Raw genomic sequence first — 19,142 nt, 5'->3', positions numbered from 1 at the left:
CCATGGAGATGACATGTGAAGGATCTGAGCGGTATCTTCTTAGCATAGATACGTGGAATACATTATGGATCTTATCCAGCTCTAGTGGTAAAGCTAGCCTGTAGGTCACTGGACCCACACGTTCAATGACTTCATATGGGCCAATGAACCTAGGGCTTAACTTACATTTTCTTTCAAACCTTAGTACCTTCTTCCACGGTGACACCTTGAGGAACACTTTGTCGCCAACCGCATAATCTATTTCTTTTCTCTTCAGGTCGGCATAAGATTTTTGTCTGTTTGAGGCAACCTTCAGATTGGCATTGATTAGTTTTACTTTCTCCTCAGTCTGTTTCACCAGGTTTGGCCCTATCAGTTTATCTTCACCCAATTCAATCCAGCACACTGGAGTTCTACGTTTCCTCCCATATAGTGCTTTATACAGGGCCATTTAGATGCTAGCTTGGTAGCTATTGTTGTATGCAAATTCTGCCAGTGGGAGGTATCTATCCCAACTTCCCTCAAACTCAATGACACAACTCCTTAGCATATCCTCAAGGACCTGACATATATTTCATGTTATTATTATCATTTTAGTTCATATATTTGTATTAGTTTAATTGGTTTCAATTGTTTACCTGGATTACTCTTTCGGACTGCCCATCCGTCTGAGGATGGAAAGCTGTGCTGAAGTGGAGTTGTGTACCCAAGGATTCATGCAATTTCTTCCAAAATCTCGATGTAAATGTTGGGTCTCAATCAGATATGATGGAAAGTGGAATTCCATGCAGTCTAACTATCTCACTGATATACAATTCTGCTAACTTCTCCAGTGAGTAGTCAGTCCTAACTAGAAGAAAGTGTGCTGACTTCGTCAATCTATCTATTATCACCCATACTGCATCATGCTTTTTCTGGGTGAGAGGTAGACCACTTACAAAATCCATGGTGACCCGATCCCATTTCCATTCAGGTATGCGTATGGGCTGTAGCAATCCCGATGAAACTTGATGTTTTGCCTTGACTTGCTGACATGCCAAGCATTTAGTCTCATAGTCAGCTATGTCCTTCTTCATACCAGGCCACCAATAATGAAGCTTCATATCATGGTACATTTTTGTATTTCCTGGGTGCATAGCATAAACACTGATGTGTGCCTCTTTCAGAATACTAGTTTTCAATTGCCCATCATCTGGTACACATACTCTTCCTTTGTAGTACAGATTACTTTCACCTCATAGTCAGTTGCTTTCCCTTCTGCGATTTTACTCTCAGTAGTTATTAACTTCTCATCTACCTTCTGCCCATCTAAAATCTGCTGTAGCAAGTTTGGCCTCACTTGCAACTTAGCTAAAATAGCTCCATCTCGAGCCAAAGATAGATGGGCATTCAATGATCTCAAAGCTGTGATGGATTTTCTACTCAAAGCATCAGCAACTACATTTGCCTTCCTAGGATGATAGTCAATTACACAATCATAGTCCTTCAGGAACTCAATCCATCGCCTCTGTCTAAAGTTGAGCTCCTTCTTTGTGGTTTATGTAAATGTAGCACTTTTCACCATACAAGTAGTGCCTCCATATCTTTAGTGCGAAGATAATTGCTGGAAGTTCTAGATCATGGGTAGGATAATTCTGTTCATGTGGCCTTAGCTGCCTGGAAGCATAAGTGACCACCTTCCCCTCTTGCATTAATACACTCCCTAACCCATTATGAAGGCGTCACTGTAGACCATAAAGTCTTTTCCCAACACTGGTTGTGTTAACACTAGTGCCTCTGTTAACATAGCCTTCAACTTCTCAAAACTGGTTTGACACTTGTCATTCCAGTCAAATCTGACATTCTTGTGTAACAACTTGATCATTGGAGCAGCTATTAAAGAAAATCCCTTCACAAATCTTCTCTAATACCCAACTAGCCCCAAGAAACTTCTGACCTTAGTTATATTTCTGGGAGGCTTCCATTCCATCACTTCTTCTATTTTCTTGGGATCCACCCTAATTCCATCAGCTGACACTGTGTGTCCAAGAAATGCAATCTCATTCAACCAGAAGTCACACTTGGACAACTTAGCATACAACTTCTTTTCTCTTAGGGTTTGTAGAACAATCCTCAAATGCTCATCATGTTCTTCCCTGGTCTTGGAATACACAAAAATATCATCAATAAAGACCACTATGAACCGATCTAGGTATGGATGAAAGATACGGTTCATAGGGTCCATGAATGCTGCTGGTGCATTTGTTAGGCCAAAAGGCATCACTAGAAACTCATAATGCCCATACCCGGTCCTAAATGCAGTCTTTGGCACATCTGCATCCCTCACCCTTAACTGATGATGCCCTGATCTTAGATCAATTTTAGAAAATACTCTTGCTCCCTTCAATTGATCAAACAGATCATCAATTCTAGGCAACAGATACTTATTCTTCACAGTCACTTTATTCAACTGCCAGTAATCGATGCATAACCTCAAAGTCCCATCCTTCTTTTTCACAAACAGCACTGGAGCTCCCCATGGTGACACACTGGGGCGTATAAACCCCTTATCCAGTAACTCCTGTAACTGGATTTTTAGTTCCTTCAATTCTATGGTTGCCATCCTATAAGGAGTAATAGAGATTGGTGCTGTACCTTGCAGTATCTCAATAGCAAATTCAACTTCCCTTTCTGGTGGCAAGCCAGACAATTCTTTAGGGAACACATATGGGAAGTCTTTTACTGTGGGTATGTCATACAGATCTGGCTTAGCCTGCCTAGTATCCACCACATGTGCTAGGTAGGCTTTATAGCCTTTTCTTATTAATTTTCTTGCAACTGTGGCTGAGATGACATTGGACAAGAAATCTGTCCTTTCCCCCACAACTGTAATCTCATTACCCTCAGGAGTCTTCAAGAAAATTCTCTTTAATTTACAATCAACCATTGCCTAATGATGTGACAACCAGTCTATTCCCAAAATCACGTCAAACTCATGGAAAGGCAACTCAATTAGGTCTGCTAAGAATTCATACCCCTAAATCCTTAACAAGCAACTCTTGTATACTTTGTTCACCACTACACTATGGCCCAATGGATTAGTGACCAGAATGTCTTAGCCACTCTCCCCTACTAATATCCCCCTTTTTACAGGTAGGTTGATGAAGATGTATGAATGAGTGGATCCTGAATCCACCAATGCATGCACAGATATATTGTAGAGGGAGAATGTACCCCTGATGATATCCGAGGCATCTTGCTCCTCCTGAGCTCTTCTGGCATAGGCTCTGGCGGGTGCTCTGACCTCTGGTCTTTCTACTGGCTCAGATGCAGGCCTTTGTGGTGGTCTCACTGCCTCATATTTGCTAGATTTCCTACCCCTTAATGGGGCAGGAGTAGGTTTGTCTGCTTGTGTTGGAGCAGCTATAGCAGTTCTGCATGGACAGTTCCTTAACTGATGCTCTGTCGACCCACACCTTAGGCAGGCATGTAACACCCCTATGTTCGGTATTGCGTTCTACTGTCCCGGTGACCAATATTTGTCTGAATAGCTAGGATGCCTAGAACCATATTTAAATGTTGAGGAGACATAAAATAATGAAATACAAGAAAAGAAAATACAAGAAAAATGAAGGAAAAATAATAGCAATGAAATGAAACTAAGTTAAACGAGCCAGCACCGCAGCGATGGGTGACTGCACGAGGAAGTTACGGCGCAGGCAATAGCCGACCCTAGGACTGCAGGGAACCCTCGAAATTTAGTTTTGAGACATAATTAAAGACTTATTGAAGTATAAATGTCATTAGAAATATCAAAGAAAAATTAATTAATTAGTACAAAGAAAAATGAGAAATCGAGAAAACGATAAAACTCTGTGTTACCGAAAAATCGAGAATACAACCCGAATATGGGCATTGGGGTCATGTGACACCGAGAGTTGACTTTTGATCTAAATGTCAATGAAAATAAATAGTATTACATTTGGGAAAATCAAATGAAAAATAGAATTAAAGATAAAATGTAAATTAAGAGAAATTAAGTTTAAAATTGCAATTTTTGAAACCTTAGATTATAATATCATTAATCTAGGTTTAGTGGAGCACTAAGAGGATACATTAATACTTACAATGAGGGCCAAATCCTTCACTCATTTCATCATCCTCACCAAGCTCTCCCATGGCCGAAAATGGTGTCCCAACTTCCCTCCATGGAAACCACCCATGCAAGCTTGAAATCACCTTCATTTCAAGCTAAATTCTTGAACTTCCTTCATTAATCTTTGCCTACACACCTTGGGCAGCAATAAGGGAGCAAGAAAGATAAGTTTTGGTACAATTTTGAAGAAGTCCAAAAGAGGTAAGTGGTTATTTTCAATTCTTGTTTCATTAAAAGTGTAACTAAGGTTGTGGGTAGTTGAATTATGGAAGAATTTTTGAGGTTTGATGAATTGTTGGTGATGGAGCATTTTGGCAGCCATAAAACTTCATCATGTATAGCTTGTCTTTGCATGTAAATGGTTGTTTGAGATGTTAAATTAAGTGTTCAAATGTATTGGAGTTGGTTTCATGTATAAAGTTTGATTTGTAAGCTTGAAAAGTAAAAATGGAAGTTGATGTGTATGTGTAATTTTTGGGCAGCCTCAAAATGGAAATTGGTAAGGTTCAAATTCATGAAATGTTGTTGAAATATTATAAAAAAAAAATGGCAGCATATATGTGTGTGGAATAGTAGTGATAGGTATGTAATTTGATTATGGAAGTTTGTGTGATAATTAGAAGTATTTATGTGTATATATTATTGGGATTGAAGTTTGTGAATTGTGACTGCATTTGGTGTATTTTGAAGTGGTTATATTCTGTCCAAGTTGACCTATAATGTAGAGAATTGAATGGTTTTGGTTAGTGCCAAATGCAAAATGGTACGGGAAGTGAAAATGTAATTGGTAAACATGCGTTTGAATTGGTGTTTGAAAAGCATGTAGAGGGCAGTGTGCAAATGGACCTATAACCCTAAGTGTGTAGCTCCAATTGGTATAAGGCCAATTGGAGGTGAAACTAAAATGTGCCAACTTTCATGAAGAAAGGCTACCTAAATTCTTCCCAGAAAGTAACTTAAAAATTGACCAAATCCGGATTAGTGACTTGAAAGCCTGAAAATTGACCATTTTGGTAGCAGTTAGTGTTTTGGCCATAACTCACTCAAAACAGGTCCAAATGACCTGAAATTTTTACCATGAATAGATTAGACATAGATCTACAACTCTTATGAAGAGATCAAAACCCAAAATGACCATAAGAAAGTCAAAAGGCATGTACAATTTCGGGTATAAAAACTACCAGAACTAGAAATGACCTAAAAATGATCTAAAGTTACTATTTTAGTGCAATCTGTCCAGCTTTGGTAAATTGACCATATCTTGGTCTATACAACTCATAATGACCTGAACTTTTGCCCTGCGTGCAATAAGACTTATATCTACAATTTTGCTTCTTTGACCAGAAGCTAAAAACTAAGAGAACTAGGACTTTAAGCTAGACCAATCTAGCATACAAAAATTGAGAACTTGACATTTACACACAATGATGCTTAAAATAATTTGGCAATGAATGCCAACTTATAAAAATGGTAAATTACACTATATTGGTAGCATATTGAAATGCAAAATGTGACATATTGGTAACACTAAATCTAATTCACCTAGAGTGCATCAAGGGTCAACATTATAGGTTGACTAATGAAAGAAGTAGTATCAATAAAATTTAATTATGAAACCTTATGATTAGAGACAATTTAACTGAGTGCTGAAATACTTTAAATTATGTGTTTCAGTTGAAAAGCATATTGAAGAGCATAAGGAACATTAAGTCAAGGCCAAGAGGCGACTCATCCGAGGTCTATGCATAATATTTTTATATTCATTGCTTTTACTAGAAAATTTATTTGGAGAAATGAGTTATGAATAATTTTTTATTGTTTTGGCTTTGAGAATTTTATTGGAAATTATTGTGTTGCCTACTTTATGAATGGAAAATTGACTTTGGAAATTGATTATGTTTTGCATGAAATATTTGAATAATATGATTTGAAATTGTTTTTGGTTCACACTTGGCATAGCAGTCCCTTACTCTATTCCTCCTCCACTTGTGGGGTTGAGTTTGATATTTGACTATATTCCTCCCTTTCTGGCTTGCCAGTCTGAGGTGATTTTGGATGAGTACTCATTAGCTAGCTAGCCACCTCCCTCATTAATTTCGATTGGTGGGGTGAGTATGTCTTGTCATGGTGTATGACACTGCATGTTCGGAATATTTTGTGTCATGACCTAAGTTGTGTTATTAATTGGCAACACTGTGTTATTCAATTATTTGATCAAATTTGTGTTATATGAGCTTTGAAAATTGTGACATGAAATTGTGAATTATTTGAATTGTAAATTGTCAATAAAAGTTTTATATACCGTATTTTAAATTGTTATTGTTCACCACTGAGTAAATTTTACTCAGCGATAGCTTTTTCATTACTGTTGCAGTTAGATAGACGGACAGAGCAGCAGAGTAGGCTGCTTGTGCCACATTTTGAGATTTCATCAGGTATATTGAGTATACCATATTTTGTAGTTTTTATTGTAATTTATGTGCTCTGTATGTATATATTGTACTTGGTCTTGAGCAGTTGTAAACTAAAATTGTAAATTATTTTGGCTTGTAAAAATATTGTGATGTATTTATCTTATCTCAGCTTTTGGAAACACTGAAAAATTGATTGTTGAACTGAATTGATAGTGTTGAGAAATTTATTGTGTTGAACAAATTTATTGGAATTTGGGATTTGTAGAAATATGTTGGAAGTGCTTTTATAGGTTTTTGAAGAACTGTTTTATTCAAAATACATATGGCACTCTGCCAAAATTTTTACAGAAATTATTAATACTTTAAATTTGTTATTTGGTTTCACTTTAGTAAAAGAAAATTTTTAACACCTGTCAATAGTGCTCACCACTGTAAAAAGAAGCAAGAAAAGGTTTAAAATCTCTTGTAGTGTATTTAATGGGTTATCAGTAGACGAAGTTTGGTAATTCATTAGGTATACTACGGGATCATGTTATGCCTTACAGAGGGGTAGGGTGTGACATGTTTTAGTGGTATCAGAGCTAGTTTTTAAATTCTGTTTTCACCTATAATTTGAATATTCTTTCTACATAGTACAATTGCTCAATGTCATTGTTTGATACATACAATACATTACATTATAAATATGCACTAACATAAGGAAATCTCCTTGTGTTATTTGTTCAGGAGGTCTAAGATCCTCAAATTGACTATGGAAGAAGGGGATCGTTCAGTCGATCAATCAATAGAGGCTAAGGTACAAGGGGATGCCCTAGCCCTACACAATATGTATGGATCAGCCACACCATCCCCCTCAGTACCGCAGTTACCTGCTCAGTTCGCTCAGCAGATGGCTGCAATATTCCAACAGATGGCTGGTAATATGCCTACTTAAGTGCCACTACAGACACCAATGGTACAACCACAGTCTTCATCTAGGCATTATGACAAGCTGATTAAATATGGGGCTACTGAGTTCAAGGGGACAGTAGATCCTCTAGAGGCAGAACAATAGTTAGAGAGAATGGATAGGGTGTTCAGGAAATTACACTGTACAGAGGAGCTCAGATTTGAGTATTCAGTGTCACTACTACAGGGAGATGCATATGACTGGTGGAAAACCATTCCTCATAGTTTGGCAGAACCTCCAGTACTAACCTGGGATGACTTTTTCAGAGAGTTTAGACAAAAATATGTCCCAGATGCCTATGTGGACCAGAAGCTACAGGAGTTCTTAAGCTTGAAGCAAAGGAACAAAACAGTGGCAGAATATGAGAGAAACTTCTCTCGATTGAGTCATTATGCAGGAAGCCTGCTTACCACTCCTAGAGACAGATGTAAATGTTTTGAGATCGGGTTAAGGCCTAATCTAAGAATGCAAGTTGTGGGGTTTCGACACCATAATTTCTCAGAGCTAATATCGTAAGCCCTGGAACTGAACAGAATTGAGAATGAAGAAATAGTTACAAAGGATATAGAAGAAGAAGAGAAAATTAGAAAGACAACTGATCAAATTCCTGATAGTGGGTCAGGAAAGAGAAAGCACTTTGGAGGATCTAGCTTACGCAAATCGGGTAGAGATAGATCTTCTTGACAGAAACCACCCCAATCCGATCAGCAAACTCAGCAGAAACCTAGAAATATGCTGTCGGGTCGACTTTGTGAAACTTGTGGTAAACCACATAGTGGGGTATGTTATAGAGCCATAGGAGCATGTTTTAAGTATGGAGAGATCGGTCATTTTGCTAAGGATTGTATAAATGCACGCCGTTCTGGATTATTTACTACACCAGAGGGATCAACCCAAGTTTCTACCCCAAGGAGTTCACCATCAGTTAGTAGAGGTAGAGGTAGAGGTAGGGGTAGTACACCTGGAAATCAGAGTACTGTGAATCAACCAGAACAAGGTGATGCTTCAGCTAGAATGTACACTATATGGCAGAGGGAAGAGGCTGAGACTTCTGACATTGTTGCTGGTACTTTCTCAATTTTTAACTAAGATATATATATGTATTGTTTGACCCAGGGTCTGCATACTTTTATGGTAGTGCCAGTATTGTTTACCTTCTTGCTGCCCCTCGTATAAAAAAAAAAATTGTCAGTTACCTAAAAGTAAGTTACAGTAATGGAATTGCTCTAGATGAGGGCAAAGATGTTATAGTTAGTAATTGTCAATGGATATTGTACTCAGAATAAGTTTCGGATATTAGTGAATTCGAGAAGGATAAAATATAGGAAAGTTTGATCTATTGGAATGTATCGTAGTAACTGTGTAATGTTCTTGATGTTTGTCTTGTAGTCGCAGATTCTGATCGACTTGAGATTATTGTGTAGAGCTACATACTGCTCGATAGTGCACCAAAATGAGAATAGTTGCCAACGGCATTTGTTTTGGTATAGTTATGCCAGGACAGAATTTTATTGTTGGAAATGAGTTTGAAAATCCTACTTAGGGATTTAAAACTCAAAAGTTAGAATATCGAAAGGTTATAGTTTAGTACAAAAGAAAGTAAGTTATAGAATATTAATAGATAAAAAGAGTTGTGGAAGTAAAAATTTGAGCAGTTGGTTCAAATATAACAAAGAAATGTTACGAATATGAGTAAGATTGGTAACTAGAATGGTCAGAGGACCAATGATTAGATAAATAATTTTAACATGACCTCAATGATCATTCAATGAGGAAACATTAACCGAAATATTAGATAGAACAATAGTAAGATAAGATTGGTGTTATACAAACAAATTAAATGTTGTATTAGATTATTAAAAGTCTTATACAAATTCAAAGGAAAGAAGATTATACGATCATATTGAAAGGAGAAAATAAACGTATGACTATTGTAAGATGGCTATTGGGTAAAATTTCGCGGATGAAATTTATTTTAAGGGGGGGAGAATTGTAACACCCCTATGTTCGATAGTGCGTTCTACTGTCCTGGTGACCAGTGTCTGTCCGGACAGCTAGGATGCCTAGAACTACATTTAAATGTTGAGGAGACATAAAATAATGAAACACAAGAAAAAAAAATACAAGAAAAACAAATGAAAAATAATAGCAATGAAATGAAACTAAGTTAAATGAGCCAGCACCGCAGCGATGGGTGACCGCACGGGGAAGTTACAGCAGCAATAGCCGACCCAGGATCAGGAACCCTCAGAATTTAGTTTCGAGACATAATTAAAGACTTATTGAAGTATAAATATCATTATAAATATCAAAGAAAAATTAATTAATTAGTACAAAGAAAAACGAGAAATCGAGAAAACGATAAAACTCTGTGTTACCGAAAAATCGAGAATACAAGCCGAATAGGGGCATTGTGGTCACGTGACACCTAGAGTTGGCTTTTGACCTAAATGTCAATGAAAAATAAATGGTATTACATTTGGGAAAATCAAATGAAAAATGGAATTAAAGAGAAAATGTAAATTAAGAGAAATTAAGGTTACAATTGTAATTTTTGAAACCTTAGATTATAATATCATTAATCTAGGTTTAGTGGAGCACTAAGTGGATACATTAATACTTAAAATGAGGGTAGAATCCTCCACTCACTTCATCATCCTCACCAAGCTCTCTCATGGCCGAAAATGGTGTCCCAACTTCCCTCCATGGAAACCACCCATGCAAGCTTGAGATCACCATCATTTCAAGCTAAATTCTTAAACTTCCTTCATTAATCTTTGCTTACAGACCTTGGGCAGCAATAAGGGAGCAAGAAAGATAAGTTTTGGTGGAGTTTTGAAGAAGTCCAAAAGAGGTAAGTGGTTATTTTCAATTCTTGTTTTCATTAAAAGTGTAACTAAGGTTGTGGGTAGTTGAATTATGGAAGAATTTTTGAGGTTTGATGAATTGTTGGTGATGGAGCATTTTGGCAGCCATGGAACTTCATCATGTACAGCTTTTCTTTGCATGTAAATGGTTGTTTGAGATGTTAAATTAAGTGTTTAAATGTATTGGAGTTGGTTTTCATGTACAAAGTTTGATTTGTAAGCTTGAAAAGTAAAAATGGAAGTTGATGTGTATGTGTAATTTTTGGGCAGCCTCAAAATGGAAATTGGTAAGATTCAAATTCATGAAATATTGTTGAAATATTGTACAAAAAAAATGGCAGCATATATGTGTGTGGAATAGCAGTGATAGGTATGTAATTTGATGATGGAAGTATGTGTGATAATTAGAAGTATTTATGTGTATATATTATTAGGATTGAAGTTTATGAATTGTGACTGCATTTGGTGTATTTTGAAGTAGTTATATTCTGTCCATGTTGAACTATAATGTAGAGAATTGAATGGTTTTGGTTAGTGCGAAATGCAAAATGGTACGGGAAGTGAAAAAGTAATTGGTAAACATGTGTTTGGTTTGGTGTTTGAAAAGCATGTAGAGGGCAGTGTGCAAATGGACCTATAACCCTAAGTGTGTGGCTCCAATTGGTATGTGGCCAATTGAATGTGAAACTAGGCACAAAATGTGCCAACTTTCATGAAGAAAACCTACCTAAATTCTGCCTAGAAAGTAACTTGAAAAATGACCAAATCCGTATTAGTGACTTGAAAGCCTGAAAATTGACCATTTGGGCAGCAGTTAGTGTTTTGGCCATAACTCACTCAAAACAGGTCCCAATAACCTGAAATTTTTACCATGAATAGATTAGACATAGATATACAACTCTTATGAGGAGACCAAAACCCAGAAATGACCATAAGCAAGTCAAAAGGCTTGCACAAGTTTGGGTATAAAAACTGCCAGAACCAGAAATGACCTAAAAATGACCTAAAGTTACCATTTTAGTGCAATCTGTCCAGCTTTGGTAAATTGACCATATCTTAGTCTATAAAACTCAAAATGATCTAAAATTTTACCCCGCGTGCAATAAGACATAGATCTACAATTTTACTTCTTTAACCAGAAGCTAAAAACCAAGAGAAATAGGACTTTAAGCTATACCAATCTAGCATACAAAAATTGAGAACTTGACATTTACACACAATGATGCTTGAAATAATTTGGCAATGAATGCTAACTTGTAAAAATGGTAAATTGCACTATATTAGTAGTATATTGAAATGAAAAATGTGATATATTAGTAACATTAAACCTAATTCACCTAGAGTGCATCAATGGTCAACATTATAGGTTGACTAATGAAAGGAGTAGTATCAATAAAATTTAATTATGGAACCTTATGATTAGAAACAATTTAACTGAGTACTGAAACACTTTAAATTGTGTGTTTCAGTTGAAAAGGATATTGAAGAGCATAAGGAACATTGAGTTAAGGCCAAGAGGCGACTCATCCAAGGTCTGTGTACAATATTTTTATATTCACTGCTTTTACTAGAAAATTTATTTGAAGAAATGAGTTATGAATAATTTTTTATTGTTTTGGCTTTGGGAATTTTATTGGAAATTATTGTGTTGCCTACTTTGTAAATGGAAAATTGACTTTGGAAATTGATTATATTTTGCATGAAATATTTGAATAATATGATTTGAAACTATTTTTGGTTCACACTTGGCATAACAGTCCCTTACTCTGTTCCTCCTCCACTTGTGGGGTCGAGTTTGATATTTGACTATATTCCTCCCTCTTTGGCTTGCCAGTCTGAGGTGAGTTTGGATGAGTACTCATTAGCTAGCTAGTCACCTCCCTCATTGATTTCGATTAGTGGGGTGAGTATGTGTTGTCGTGGTGTATAATACGGCATGTTCGGAATATTTTGTGTTATGACCTAAGTTGTGTTATTGATTGGCAATACTGTGTTATTCAATTATTTGATCAAATTTTTGTTATATGAGCTTTGAAAATTGTGACATGAAATTGTGAATTATTTAAATTGTAAATTGTCAATAAAAGTTTTATAAACTGCATTTTAAATTGTTATTGTTCACCACTGAGTAAATTTTACTCAGCAATAGCTTTTTCATTGCTGTCGCAGGTAGACAGACGGACAGAGCGGCAGAGTAGGCTGCTTGTGCCACATTTTGAGATTTCGCCGGATATATTGAGTATACCATATTTTGCAGTTTTTGTTATAATGTATGTGCTCTGTATGTATATATTGTACTTGGTCTTGAGTAGTTGTAAACTAAAATTGTAAATTATTTTGGCTTGTAAAAATATTGTGAAGTATTTATCTTATCTCAGCTTTTGGAGACACTGGAAAATTGATTGTTGAACTGAGTTGATAATGTTGAGAAATTTATTGTGTTGAACAAATTTATTGGAGTTTGGGATTTGCAGAAATATGTTGGAAGTGCTTTTTACAGGTTTTTGAAGAACGATTTTATTCAAAATACATATAGCACTTTGCCAAAATTTTTATAGAAATTATTAATAATTTAAATTTGTTATTTGGTTTCACTTCAGTAAAAGAAAATTTTTAACACCTGTCAATAGTGCTCACCACTATAAAAAGAAGCAAGAAAAGGTTTAAAATCCCTTGTAGTGTATTTAATGGATTATCAGTAGACGAAGTTTGGTAATTCATTAGGTATACTAGGAATCATGTTATGCCTTATAGAGGGGTAGGGTGTGACAAGGCACCCGTCACTCTCCAACACTCCCCCTTATGCCACTTCAGGCAATGCGGACATGCAGAAGATGTTGAGGTTGGTCCCTTGAACTCCGTCCCTAGAGAGCTACCCACTGATGGTGTAGACTGACCTCTCCTAGGGGTGAACTATGGCCTGGGCCCCTGGGATTGACCCTGACATTGTGGTTGACCTGAACTCTGTGCAGGTGGACCTTTGAATTTCTTTCCTGGTGCAAGAGATGAGCTAGACTGACCCGGGCCCCTTTTCTACTGTCTCTCTCTTCTGGTCTGCTCACTTATTCTAACCTTTTTAACTTTTATTGCAGCTTCCACTAACTTGGTGAAGTATGTGATTCCCAAGGCAGTAATCATGATCTTTATGTTGTCATTTAATCCCTCTTCAAATCTTTTAAACCTCTCAGCTTTATTAGGGACTATCTCCCTTCTATAACGACTCAGTCTGACAAATTCCTTTTCATATTCTACCACTGTCAGCTGTCTCTGTCTCAAGTTAATGAACTCTCTTCATCTCTCTTCTAGGTATACACTACCCACATACTTCTTTTTGAATTCTGAGAGGAAGAAGTCCCAGGTTATTAGTTCTGGCTGCACTTCACTAGATACTGTATCCCACCGTTGGTAGGCATCATCTTGTAATAAAGATACAATAGCTTCTAGATTTTGCTCTGGAGTGCAGTGGAGTTATTTTAAAACCTTTCCCGTTTTGTTCAACTAGTTCTCGGCTCCAACAGAATCATCTTCTCCCTTGCCAAAGAAATCCACAGCTCCAAATTTTCTTAATATTTCCAGATGTGATTTCTGTTGCGGAGGTGGTGGTGGTGGCATTACCCCAACCATTTGTCTGAAAAACTCGGCCATTTGTTGAAACATGGCCTATGGAGGCTAAGCAGGCTCTGCTAGAGCTGGTGGAGCAGGTTCTCCCCTACCCCCAGTCTCAACTACTGCAGGTGGAGCATGACTCTCCACTTCCTCCTTAACTGCCCTCTGTGACATGGGGTCCATATCCTAATCAAAATAAAAAAGAAAAACATATCTGCCTCAGTGTCACCTCGACTCTTACAAATACAATGCATGGTATGGACTCGATCTAGTCCTAGAAACGCCTAAACCGTGCTCTGATATCACTAAATGTGACACCCCTTACCCCTCTACAGTATAGCCGAGTAAGATATGTCACACAGTGTACCAGAACACCCTATTTTATTTCAATCATTTTTATTCTTCCTAATTTATTTCTTTCATAGTTATGAAGTAAAGTATAATTCATTTAAGTCATTTATTGAAATCATAAATTTATTTCAGGTTCCGCAAATTTTATAGAAAATCCAGCAGAGTACAGGCTAAAAATGGAGAAAACAGTTCTTCGGAACTTGTGAAAAACACTTCCAATATGTTTTCAATCATTCCCAAACTTCATTTCATCAACAATGTCTCAATATTTTTCAATAATATTTCCATTTCTCATTCATTCATTTCACATAATATTCATATACAAGTCATAAATAGATACTCAATGTTCCATTCATAAACACAATTTCCACTATTTACATTAATATCAAAATACATTACATAAGTCTTAATTATACATGAAAAATAAAAGTTTGATTACATAATACCAAAATGAAACCTAGTGTCCTACCAATGCACTGAAGACGGTGAGGTGACAAGGACACTATGCAAAGCTGCAGATGGTCTCACCAAGTCTGTGGTCTACTGGGCTCTCTACCTTCTGCCCATCTAAAATCTGTGGTAGCAAGTTTGGCCTCACTTGCAACTCAGCTAAAATAGCTCCATCTCAAGCCAAAGATAGATGGGCATTCAATGATCTCAAAGCTGTGATGGATTTTCTGCTCAAAGCATCAGCAACTACATTTGCCTTCCTAGGATGATAGTCAATTACACAATCATAGTCCTTCAGGAACTCAATCCATCGCCTTTATCTAAGGTTGAGCTCGTTCTGGGTTGGCAAGTATTTGAGACTTTTGTGGTCTGTGTAAATGTAGCACTTTTCACCACACAAGTAGTGCCTCCATATCTTCAGTGTGAAGATAATTGTTGTAAGTTCTAGATCATGGGTAGGGTAATTCTGTTCATGTGGCCTTAGCTACCTGGAAGTATAAGCGATCACCTTCCCCTCTTGAATCAATACACACCCTAACCCATTATGAGAGACATCACTGTAGACCACAAAGTCTTTTCCCAACACTGGCTGTGTTAACACTGGTGCCTCTGTCAACATAGCCTTCAACTTCTCAAAACTGGTCTGACACTTGTCATTCCAGTCAAATCTGACATTCTTGTGTAACAACTTGGTCATTGGAGTAGCTATTAAAGAAAATCCCTTCACAAATCTTCTGTAATACCCAGCTAGCCCCAAGAAACTTCTGACCTCAGTTATATTTCTGGGAGGCTTCCATTCCATTACTGCTTCTATTTTCTTGGGATCCACCTAATCCCATCAGCTAACACTATGTGTCCAAGGAATGCAATCTTATTCAACTAGAAGTCACACTTGGACAACTTAGCATACAACTTCTTTTCTCTTAGGGTTTGCAGAACAATCCTCAAATGCTCATCATGTTCTTCCTTGGTCTTGGAATACACTAAAATATCATCAATAAAGACCACTACGAACCGATCTAGGTATGGATGAAAGATACTATTCATAGGGTCCATGAATGTTGCTGGTGCATTTGTTAGGCGAAAGGGCATCACTAGAAACTCATAATGCCCATACCGGGTCCTGAATACAGTCTTTGGCACATCTGCATCCCTCACCCTCAACTGATGATACCCTGATTTGAGATCAATTTTAGAAAATACTCCTGCTTCCTTCAGTTGATCAAACAGATCATTAATTCTAGGCAACAGATACTTATTCTTCACAGTCACTTTAGTCAACTGCCAGTAATCGATGCATAACCTCAAAGTCCGATCCTTTTTTGTCACAAACAGCACTGGAGCTCCCCATGGTGACACACTGGGGCATATAAACCCCTTATCCAGCAACTTCTATAACTGGATTTTTAGTTCCTTCAATTATGTGGTTGCCATCCTATAAGGAGCAATAGAGATTGGTGCTGTACCCGGTAGTATCTCAATAGCAAATTCAACTTCCCTTTCTGGTGGCAAGCCAGGCAATTCTTCAGGGAACACATCTGGGAAGTCTTTTACTGTGGGTATGTCATACAGATCTGGCTTAGCCTGCCTAGTATCCACCACATGTGCTAGGTAGGCTTTACAGCCTTTTCTCATCAGTTTTCTTGTAACTGTGGCTGAGATGACATTGGACAAGAAATTTATCCTTTCCCCCACAACTGTAATCTCATTACCCTCAGGAGTCTTCAAGGAAATTCTCTTCAATTTACAATCAACCATTGCCTGATGACATGACAACCAGTCTATTCCCAAAGTCACGTCAAACTCATAGAAAGGCAACTCATGACATTGGGCAACCTTTGTATACTTTGTTCACCACTCCACTGTGGCCCAATGGATTAGTGACTAGAATGTCTTAGTCACTCTCTCCTACTAATATCCCCCTTTCTACGGGTAGGTTGTTGCAGATGTATGAATGAGTGGATCCTGGATCTACCAATGCATGCACAGATGTATTGTAGAGGGAGAACATACCCCTGATGACATCCAGGGCATCTTACTCCTCCTGAGCTCTTATGGCATAGGCTTTGGCAGGTGCTCTGACCTCTGGCCTTTCTGTTGGCTTAGATGCAGGCCTCTGTGATGGTCCCACTGCCTCAGATTTGCCAGATTTCCTACCCCTTTGCGGGGCAGGAGAAAGTCTGTCTGTTTGTGTTGGAGCAGCTGGAGCAGTTCTGCGCGGACAGTTCCTTAACTGATGCTCTGTCGACCCACACCTTAGGCAGGCACCCGTCACTCTCCAGCACTCCCTCTTATGCCACTTCAGGCAATGCGGACATGCAGAAGATGCTGGGGCTGGTCCCCTGAACCCCATCCCTGGAGAGCTGCCCACTGATGGTGTAGACTGATCTCTCCTTGGGGTGAACTATGGCCTGGGCCCCTGGGACTAACCCTGACCTTGTGGTTGACCTGAACTCTGTGCAGCTGGACCTTTGAATTTCTTTCCTGGTGCAGGAGATGAGCTAGACTGAATAGGGCCCCTTTTTTGCTGTCTCTCTCTTCTGGTTTGCTCACTTATTCTAACCTTTTCAACTTTTATTGCAGCTTCCACTAACTTGGTGAAGTCTATGATTCCCAAGGCAGTAATCATGATCTTTATGTTGTCATTTAATCCCTCTTCAAATCTTTTACACCTCTCAGCTTCATTAGGGACTATCTCCCTTCCATAACGACTCAGTCTGATAAATTTCTTTTCATATTCTGCCACTGTCAGCTGTCTCTGCCTCAGGTTAATGAACTCTCTTTGTCTCTTTTCTAGGTATACACTACCCACATACTTCTTTTTGAATTCTGAGAGGAAAAAGTCCCAGGTTATTAGTTCTCGCTGTACTTCACTAGATACTGTGTCCCACCATTGGTAGGCATCATCTTACAATAGAGATACAACAGCTTTTAGATTTTGCTCTAGAGTGCAGTGAAGTTATTTTAAAACCCTTCCCGTTCTATTCAACCAGTTCTCGGCTGCAACAGAATCATCTTTTCTTTTGCTAAAGAAATCCATAGCTCCAAATTTTCTTAATCTTTCTAGATGTGATTTCTATTGTGGAGGTGGTAGTGGTGGTGGCATTACCCCAGCCATTTGTCTGAAAAACTCAGCCATTTGTTGAAACATGGCCTGTGGAGGTTGAGCAGGCTCTGCTGGAGCTGGTGGAGCAGGTTCTCCCTTACCCCCAGTTTTAGCTACTGCAGGTGGAGCATGACTCTCCACTTCCTCCTCAACTGCCCTCCATATCCTAATCAAAATAACAAAGACAAACAGATCTGCATTAGTGTCACCTTGACTCTTACAAATGCAATGCATGGTATGGACTCGATTTAGTCCCAAAAATACCGTGATTTGATACCACTAAATGTGACAACCCTTACCCGTCTACAGTATAGCCGAGTAAGATATGTCACACAGTGTACCGGAACACCCTATTTTATTTCAATCATTTTTATTCTTCCTAATTTATTTCTTTCATAGTTATGAAGTAAAGTAAAATTCATTTAAGTCATTTATTGAAATCATAAATTTATTTGAGGTTTCGCAAATTTTATAGAAAATCCGGTAGAGTACCGACTAAAAATGGAGAAAATAATTATTCAGAACCTGTGAAAAACACTTCCAATATGTTTTCAATCATTCCCAAACTTCATTTCATCAACAATGTCTCAATATTTTTTAACAATATTTTCATTTCTCATTCATTCATTCATTTCACATAATATTCATATATAAGTCATAAATAAATACTCAATGTTCCATTCATAAACACAATTTTCTCTATTTACGTTAATATCAAAATACATTACATAAGTCTTAATTATACATGAGAAAATAAAAGTTTGATTACATAATACCAAAATGAAACCTAGTGTCCTACCAATGCACTGAAGACGGTGAGGTGACACAGACACTATGCAGAGCTGCAGATGGTCTCACCCAGTCTGTGGTCTACTGGGCTCTCTATCGGTCTCTCCAGAACCTACGCGTGGCAAAAAGCAACGCGCTAAGCAATAATGCTTAGTGGTGCCAATAACAGAAATAAAAGAAATAATAGAAAATAAATATTCAGTAAATATTTTGATGTCTTATGCAGACCATTTTTCGATAATTATTTGTAGTCTTATTTATTTTGTACTTGTTATATTCATTATTTCATTAAATTTATCCTCTTTCATTTTTGGTTGCCCAAGTAACCTATACTGGATGACTGGACTGGATAAATGGGTAAACTGGAGCCGTCACACCATTGGTTACATATGTATCTCCCGGGGTGCAACAAAACAGCTAATGAGCTGTAATAAATATTAAGTGCAAGGCCAAGTATCATCACTATGTCAGAATGACAAAAAGCCATTAAATCACA

Source organism: Hevea brasiliensis, chromosome 5 (assembly GCF_030052815.1).
Source record: "Hevea brasiliensis isolate MT/VB/25A 57/8 chromosome 5, ASM3005281v1, whole genome shotgun sequence".
Taxonomy (NCBI): Eukaryota; Viridiplantae; Streptophyta; class Magnoliopsida; order Malpighiales; family Euphorbiaceae; genus Hevea; species Hevea brasiliensis.
Note: the sequence above shows the minus strand (reverse complement) of the source record.